At 32.8% G+C, this 9,884-nt stretch overlaps 1 protein-coding gene across 1 annotated transcript in view; it reads right to left on the minus strand.

Annotated features, from left to right (window-relative positions):
- Positions 1–6,199, minus strand: part of LOC123561829 (sonic hedgehog protein-like) — a 96,984-nt gene extending 90,785 nt beyond the window's left edge. Inside the window, exon 1 of the mRNA XM_045354445.2 lies at positions 5,644–6,199. The gene's annotated coding sequence lies outside the window, so the exon portion shown is untranslated. The remainder of the gene's footprint in view (positions 1–5,643) is intronic.
- Between the last annotated feature and the right edge of the window lie 3,685 nt (positions 6,200–9,884).

Consider the following 9,884-nt stretch of genomic DNA (forward strand, 5'->3'; position numbering starts at 1 on the left):
GAATACAACTCGTTAGATTGCATATTGAAAACACCGAGCATCCTTTTACAAAGCCGGGTTTTTTTTGTTAGGATACATGGCCACTAGTTTTTATCACGCAAATTCAGAAGAAGGTACATGTATGGCAATCTTCTGCTTGTATAAGATATACGTAATGCAAAACCTAAGGTTGACAAACTTTTACCCTAGCAAAACTTTTGTATAAGCAGAAAACCGTATTTCTGTTTATAGCGTAGCATTTCGAATTTCAACAGATTTTGCGTCCGCTGACATTAAACATTGAGTTCAATTTAAATCCCCCATTTCATAATTGAAAAAAAATAGTACTATACATCATCTCACCTAACGAAATTAATTGAAGCCAACGTCGTCGTACTATTTGTTAGCCTTATGATAACTTCCAGATACAAACACGCGTTTAGGTAACCATGATTTTATATTAATGTCTAGCCTCTACCTCTGTCTTACAGCTAATATATAATTACAATTCTTATATTATGCAAACAAGAGAAAAAAACGTGACACCTTATAGTATTACGGCATTTGCAAACAGCTAATAGTTGCACAACAAGGCCAAAGTAGGACATCAAAACCATAAAAAAGCGTTCCATCTACGGTGGTGTCCGAAATAATATACGATATTAAATCCGTTATTGGTTACTATTACACAGCGTACTATTTTTGAAGTAAGGCCAGATTTGTACACCTGTCATGTCGCAAACAATACGATTGACAGATACCGGTCGCAGAAAGGTCACTGCACATTTTATCTTGTAAAAAAACATCGCCCATATTCTTCCTCTTACTCATATACAAGTTTCAAAACGGTCTATGTGACCAGTAAAGCGAGATACAATTGACCTATTTTACCAAATATGAATTTTGACACTTATATTTCTTTTGTAAAAGTATGTAATTTGTTGCGAGATACAACTGACCTATTTTACCAAATATGATTTTTGACACTAATATTTCTTTTGTAAAAGTATGTAATTTGTTGCGAGATACAACTGACCTATTTTACCAAATATGATTTTTGACACTAATATTCTTTGTAAAAGATATAATTTGTTGCGAGATTACAATGACTATTTACCAAATATGATTTTTGACACTAATATTTCTTTTGTAAAAGTACGTAATTTCTTAACTGTAGAAAAGGTTACAGAACGTTTAAAAGTATGACTTAGTATATAACGTGGTTTGAAAATGTCTTACCGGGACAACGCAATTCAAACAAAATAAATATAATGAAGATATTTCAACTTTAACACATGGAATACGCAACAACATTTAAATCCAAACACACATGAACAATGCAGGGACAATATACTCCATACATAAGAATTAAACAAAGACAAATAAATCCAAGGAAAAGAAAAATACAGGGTCATTTCATTCCAGGTATGGCCAATATCTTCAACAAACACAAAACATATGCTGAGACGACCAAGACCAAACATAAGAAATAGGCAAAACTATTCTTAACACAAGAAATATACAAGGACAATTCAATTCAAACACTAGAAATATACAAGGGAAATTCAATCTTAACACAAGAACAATACAATACAAGGACAATTCTATTCACACACAAGAAATTAACAAGGGCAATCCAAACACAAGAAATTAACAAGGTCAATTAAATCTAAACACAAGAAATATACAAGGACAATTCAATCTAAACACAAGAAATATACGAGGACAATTCTATTCAAACACAAAAATTAACAAGGACAATCCAAACACAAAAAAAAATAACAAGAACAATTCAATCTAAACACAAGAAATCTACAAGGACAATTCAATCTAAACACAAGAAATCTACGAGAACAATTCAATCTAAACACAAGAAATATACGAGAACAATTCTATTTAAACACAAGAAATTAACAAGGACAATAAAATCCAAACACCAGAAATACACAGAAACAACCCTTACCTCTCATAAGAAGTGTACAAATACAGTTCACACACATGAAAGAAACAGAAACAAGTGTATCCTAACACGTCCAATTCAATCCAGACACAAGGAATAAACAGAGATAATTCAATCAAAAGTAGGAAACAAAAAAAGGAATATTACAAAGAAAATTCAGTCCCAACACAAAAAAAATCAGATATAAGAAATATATAGAGACAATAAGATCTAAACAATTATAATACAATTAATGCAAATGCAAAGAAAATGTTAGGACTATCCGATCAAAATAAAAAAAACATGCGGGGACAATTCAATCCTCCAAACGTAAGAGCTGTTATATTGGCCAATAATTAAAATCTCCTTAATTCATGGTATAATAACTGGGTATTAGTTCATATCATATATGCGTTCTTTCACTTCATAGATAATGGATACAATTATGAAATAGCTAGTGGTTTTATAGTTATCATCTGGATATAACATACATTGATCTGTTTAAAGTGTGTGGGATGCCGAATGTCTTAAGGTGGCAGGGGAGCGGTTTCGTAGTTTGGCCCCTGTCGATTTTCTGTATAAACAGGACAGGGTAGATATAAAGGCATATCTATCTTACTGGTTATTTATCATTATTAATTCTTTAATATATCTGGGGAATGAGGAACGGTTAATTATTCTACATGGTGGGCGTTTTAAAATTCCTAGCTCCGTACTTCCGGTTGAGGCTAAAACATAAACATCAGAACAAAAAGTCGGCCAGACGCTCGGCTGTTATCCATCCACTTTTTTTCAAGTGAAAATTAGGGAAATAAAGTGGTGGTTGGGAGACACATTCCACACCACCTGGGTATGCATCTATGTTCGCACTATACATAAATGCTACGAAATTGGATTTAAAAATACAAAATGGATGAATGGCAGAGTTCAAAGTGAGGCCCGGTTAGGCTAATTTTGGTCTATAAAATTTGGGTGATTTGGCCAGTTTTCACTACATCTGGCACGGAAAGCGACAGGTGCATAGGACCGGAGAGTTGTCTTTATGTAGTCTATAGTATCTGCAATAGTCCATAGTAGTTTCAAAGAGAAATCAGCAAAAACGAGATTTCTATGGATATTTCAACACTGGTACCCACACGTCAATGTGGAATTCGCAAATCTGCACTCCCCTGCCACCTTCACGCTTTTTAAACAGCCAAATGTGTTCTATATCCAGACGGGAACTACATAACCACAATTCATTGCTTATATTTTCGGTTTGATATGCTCTTTCGTCCATATTGGTTTATTTGATATATAGTGCATATGTATAAAGCAATGATTTCTGGAAAATATGAGCATTCATTTTTATTATTATGTCATTAGAACGCACTTTTTCACAGGCAGATTCACGGAAAATGTATTTTTCGTATGAAGACGTGGCGTTGCAAATGTGAACAATCCTAGCCAGTCGAGCAATGTTCACCTTTGTGGTCAAAGGAAAAGATATGCATCAGCTATCATCGCACTATCATTTCAGGAAGTGTTTGCATGACGTTCCAGCAATGTTGGTAGTATTTTTCTTAAGTGTAATGTCACTTTCTCGTCTTGTTCATAATATGGAGACGGATAAACAGAACGATGCCGCATCAATACAAATTTTAAACATGTAATAATGTAAGTACCGCGTTCAATATGGATTATAGCTAAATACGAATTATTGAAAGGTTTGCCGGTGAATAGTCAAAAATACTGGTTGAGATCCGAAGGCACAAACTATGGACGGGCAATTTATATACGGAGTCATGTTATAAGAAGTTTTAAGAGCGGACGCAATGGTCCAGTGGTAACACTGTCTGACTACGAAACAAAGGATCGTGAGTTCGAGCCCCCGCTTCTCCAAATAAAAATTACTAACATTGGGATAGAGATCTAAGAGTCCCGTGTATGGGTGCTTTACACCTGGCATGCTAAAGAACCAGGAAAGCTTCTGGAATTGGAGCGTCTTCTGTATCTTGCACTATCCTCCCATTAACATTACTAACAGTCTCCTGGAGGAGTCGCCTTTATGGGTTACCGGTGGCGAATTTAAATATACTTATATACAAACAAACAAGAACTTTTTGGAAGGGTCTATACCAGATGGTGAAAAGGTAATTTGCTCTGCTATTTTCTATCCTTAGTGTGGACTTTATACAATTAACTGAAATGTAAAATCTTTATTTACAGAGAAGAAAAACTGAAAATCTAAAAAAAAAACTTAAATATTGACCATTTAGCCACATGTCGGCTAAAAGGGTGATGAGTAACACGCAGAATAAATATCTGAGTTTTTTCAATGTTGTAGTAACTAAAACTAATGTAAATTCAGTGGAGTATAGTAAAAAATAACTGAAGTAACATAAACGCTACTGACTGGATGTTCTTACGTAGTTCGTCATATATTCAGGGGTCGAGCAGAAATTCCAAGCAGAAATTACGTTTCATTCCATTACCAAGTGTATTGTTGAGAAAGAATATTTTCATATTCCAATTGTGATACTATGTGTAAAACATAGTAAATACCTCTAAAATAAAATCATTACTTAGAAATACAGTTTTCTTCAGTTCTTACTTCTATCGTCAGTTTCAGAGTCCAATAAATTTACGATTTGTAAAAATCCTGCCTGTAATACAGGTTTAAATCTTAAACGCATACTTGTTCTCCATGAAAACGAAACACTTCAGATCACATATAATTATTATCAAAATTGCGCAAAGCGAAGCTAACTGTCTTCACTCGTACTGTGCCTGAAAATTCGAATGGACTACTAAATTGAACTTAAATCGACGCCATCTTGTTGTTAGTAAGAGTAATACAGCTATCCGCGTTGTTACTTATTCTGATGGCACTACACAATGTTAAACAGAAACAGATACCCATAAATACCTAAAAACTGAATATCTACACTCAATCTGCTCTTCATTTTACAGTGCTTATTAGTTTTTATAAGTATAATATAGTATATCATACAAAATATTATAATTATACGATTGTATCTCCATTGGTGGTCTCTCGTTTTACGTTTTGTTTCACTTAAAAACATACTTGTGTAGTGTCATAAAACAATTCAGATAGAAAGTTATTACAATTATGCAAATCAAAATTATTTCGTCTAGCGTTCTTTCATGCAGTTAAATGCGAACTTGTAACCAACTATCTATATCGCTATCAGCTCTTTCGTTATTGAAAATAAAGAATCAAAACTACACAAGTCTTTCTCGTTCTTGTTCCATTGCCTAGCCTTTTCTAACTAGAAATGGCAAAAAGAAATACATCTATTTTAACTGAAGAGACAAGTATGACGTATCTCATTAATGTATTCGCACAATATGCAAACTCAATACTGATTTAAATGTGGTTTTAAATAGGCTAGTGTATTATTATTAATCATTCTAGCCTCAAGTTTGTTTTTACATCTTGAATTATTTGTAATAAAAAATGTTACATGTATTAATCGTAAGGTAATATATTCGAATTCAATTGCTCAGTGACTGACTAATTATCACTTTTCTAATTACATGTACAATGTAATAGTAAGTTTTTTTTTTAATTTTACGTAATACTCTTGCTCTTCTACCATACTTCATATATGAATAAGGTCACTATTAAAAAACAAAATAGACTAGGTAGATATTGTTATATAACTACCACAGATTCCTTGTTTAATATGATAAAATGTATGAAATAATATGCATTACAGTACCTGGATATTGTGGTAAATATATCCAATTTTGGTTTTTGCAATTTACTTTTCTCAGCTTATCACAACTGGTGGAATGAATTACACTATACTATCTAACGCAAGAAACAATTTTATATCCAAATGTCATTCTTCCTACTGACACTTAATTGACAGGGTATCTTCTGCCTTTTGTGAAATTTAAGCACCCGATCTTAGATAATACTTGTAAAAAGTATTATCTTTAAAATCTTGCGGTTTAATCCAAGTTTGTAGTAATTGTTTAAGACTCTTTTTCTAAAAAGTACTCTGCTCGATTAATTAAATGGTCATGACACTTAATGTAACATATTCCTGATTTGTAATATTCACCTTTGAGAGACAATCGTACCCACCCGTGACGTTTCTTCGTTGCAAATTATTCTTTTTCCGCGCGAAACATCACGCGAATCTATGTAATTACTAATAATGCACTGTTTTGTACTTTGATACCCGATTTAAATGCGAAAAAAGTTAGTATAGATTAGAATAAGTATCGACCTTAGGTCATTTCAATTTCAAATGCTTCATTTAATCCTTTTTCTCATCCTTCTTATAGAATATATATGGGAATGTATGATCGTGTTCTCATCGCTACACATAAGATGACCGGAATGTCTCAATTTGCCATTGTGTCTAGTTTTTGAAGCACTTCTATGTCTGACCATATGGTACTTGTAAAATAAGCATCGGTGTCGGCAAATTTAATGACACCTTGAACAATGAACCGCATTGACCATATAATCACACGCGGCCATGCTTGTCTTAGACAAATGATTTAAACTTAATCTTAAAATGACAGTTTATACACACACTATCACCAAATTTCTGAAACCTTTAACATTCATTAATGAAAAGCGTATTTTACGATATAGTTTTCCAAATTTTAGTACATTTCAGTGTTAATTGCTTCCATTAGCATCAGCATTTGTCGCCAATGTGTTACACAAATGTAACAAGAGATCGCAAAATGTTACCTGTACAAAATTAAATAATCGTAGAATGGCGATTAAAGTGTAGGTTTGATCTCTTGTCAATAAAATGTGTTATAATTCATTAATTTTATGTTTGTCGTTAACAAGATAAAATCAGTTTAAAAATTCTTTCCTTCTTAAATCATTCAAATTTAGCTCCGTTTGAAGCAGAACTGCATTGTTTCTGATAACTTTAATTCATAAATTAAGGACTTCCTGAGAGGTCTCAAATTCATACTTCTTGTTTTGAAGAATGCAGTCATGTAGCAGAACTAAATAATGTCCGGCTTTATAGGACATTAGAGGAAAAAATAGCCCCTTAAACAGTACTCTATTGTGGAATCAAATGGTTTCATATTACACAAGAAAAATGCAGGTAACAGCCGATATCATCAGAATTTTTAAACTGTAGTAGGTTAAAACATTTATGATTTTAATAAACGTAGTATATTAACCTTTAGCCTGCTGGCAGCAAGTGATTCTGCCTTTGCAACCATCAGCCGATCATTGTCTGCACTGTTCGCTATTCAGTCAGTAAATTTTCAGCGAACATCCCTTCAAAAAATAAATGGTACTACCCAAATTGAATGATGGACCAGTCTATTTTAGAAATTTAGCAGGCTAAATGTTAAAGCTACTTATACTAAGAAAAAGTTCATACAGATTCCACTGTTTCGTTAGTATAATGAACTGTAGTTCATTTTTAGTTTTTTCCCTGTATCATTTTTATATGTTATTATAGATAATAACGTTTATATTTATATGTTATCTTAGGTAATAACGTTAATATGTATATGTTATCATAGATAATAACGTTTGTATTTACATTATTATGATACATACTTAATAAGCTATGTACGGGTTGTGATATTTGCAGTGTTTGGTTAAACTAATTTTGATAACTTAAACAATTACGATTAAAACACTTCGATAGAAGTAGGGATAAACAGTTTAAAATCAAAACAACAGTTTGCAGTTAAAACACTTTCGATAGAACCAAGGCTAAACAGTTTACACTAGATATAGGGGTCAGTTTAATGAATTACTGATGAAATTATAGCGCTCCCTACAGGTATGGTTTAATTTAACGAATTACCGACCATTTCTTTACAATTAATACACTCTCGATAGGGTATTACGAACTAACCGTTTATAATTAAATCACTCTTTAGTGGGTTTGGTTTAAGTGTTTACTGTTCATACACTCTCAATGGGGTGTTATGGATAAACCGTTTAATGCACACACGATATTACAGTTAATGCACACACGATAGGGTTTTACGGATACACTGCATATAATTAAAGTTCTCTTTAATGCGTCTCTACAGAGTCCGCCAGTCAGTCAATTGTTTACAGAAAACTGTACTATCGAAGCCTAACTATGGAAATGTCGTTAATAATAAAAGCACTCTTGAAACAGTTACGTTTAACGAATCACAGATAAATTTTCACTGTCATACAGGATGGTACTTAATTTCCACAGTGAGGATGAGAAGAAAACACACACAAAGATTCTATCCTAAAAGACTGTATGATGTGCATCAGGATAGTCTTTGTTCGATTTCTTTACCATTTTCCTCCTCTTTGCAAATGTCAGTTACCTATTGTATAAATGTCAACAGTTTCCTATCTTTTATTTTCTCTGGTTGGATATTGAATGAAATAATTCCGCTTATATGTGGTTTTGGTGTGGTGTTCAGTTTCTTTTCTAGATTGGAAAGGTCGTAGGGTGGTGGAAATGTGCGGTTATCAGTGTTAGCGTGAAGTATTACAAAATTCTATTAATTCCCCGCAAACTGATACATTAACCTAACTGGAGAGATGTTTAGTATCATTACGAAAGTACTTCATTTTAAATTGAATTTTACCTTTATTATTTGTTAAAATGTAACAATGGTTTCTCCATATTTATGTCTTCTTTAACATGTTCGAAATTTATACATTTTTCGCAATTATGGTGTTAGCCGAAAACTAATAAAACAAATTGTGCGTTCTTGGGTTCAAAGTACTAAAACGACCGATTATAGTGTTTATCATTCTTTATTTATTTTATATTTTTACCGTTTTGAGTCACGACTGAATGTAATCTTCGACACTGACCCTCAATAAACTATGGCCCCTAGTATCATTTCATAGTAAAACAAAATCCTATCAAACGCCAGATGTGCAGATAAATGGTACTTTACAAGTAATTAAAATCAATTAGTCATTCATTTATTATCTATTGTCTGTCTATATTTGTATTGACACCTGTATTGCATATGAATTACATGTCCAAATTTGAGACAATTAGCAAATACTCAAGTATTATTTCATTTAATTACTCGTTGCATTGCGTGTGAAATTCAGACGTAGATGCCCAGGTAAAGATAAGACGGGTAATTACAACCTTAAGCTGCATTCATTCGCGCAGGGTATTACATAACCGTATCTGTGTGTATCTACATCTAAAATGTATAGTTTATCGGGTATCGTCGGTTCACAGGGTCATGACTTCGCGTTCTGAAATGATCCTTGCATGTGTCTCAATTAACAGATTTTGTACCGGTTTGATTGACGTGACCCCGGAGACAACACAAAGACCACCCCCTTGCTTTGGACTATAAACCCACACAACGCTTTATTTGTCCACACGTAGTAAGAACGGTATACCACTTCAAAGTTAATTGAAAGATTGATAGCGATATTGCTGCTTGCTGAACTTATTTTTCAACTTGCAAACACCGCTCATGTCGCTTAAATGACTTTTTTAATTAAAATATAATCTGCCAAGTATGAACTACTTTGTATATTTTAGCGTTTAATGATCTTTTTACGTATATCATGAATTTGTATCCTTAAATATGATGATTTATTTATAACAATCAAATACAAACAACTACAAAAGAAAAATTATCTTCATCATTTTAAATAGTTTAATACGGTCAGTAACAAATAGTTTTCGAACATGCTTTTAGTATAAATTATTTTATCTAAGCGCACATCAAACCTTAGCCTTTGTAACAGGAAGTTCTGTAGGGAACTGTTTAAAATTAAACGTAAATCTTTTGATAAAAAGGTGCAGGCATGTAAGAGGAAGTTTCGGTCAGAAAAACAAAAAGAAATTGAAAATGTGACTGATACTGATCAACGTGAATTCTGGAAACCGGTGTAGGTCAAGAAAGGAAAAACATACCGTTTAAAATAAAGAAAGAAGATGGGACATTTTCATGTGATAAAGTGGAGGTGATGGAAAAATGGAAATCAAGTTTT

This window comes from Mercenaria mercenaria, chromosome 10, assembly GCF_021730395.1.
Source record: "Mercenaria mercenaria strain notata chromosome 10, MADL_Memer_1, whole genome shotgun sequence".
Classification (NCBI taxonomy): domain Eukaryota; kingdom Metazoa; phylum Mollusca; class Bivalvia; order Venerida; family Veneridae; genus Mercenaria; species Mercenaria mercenaria.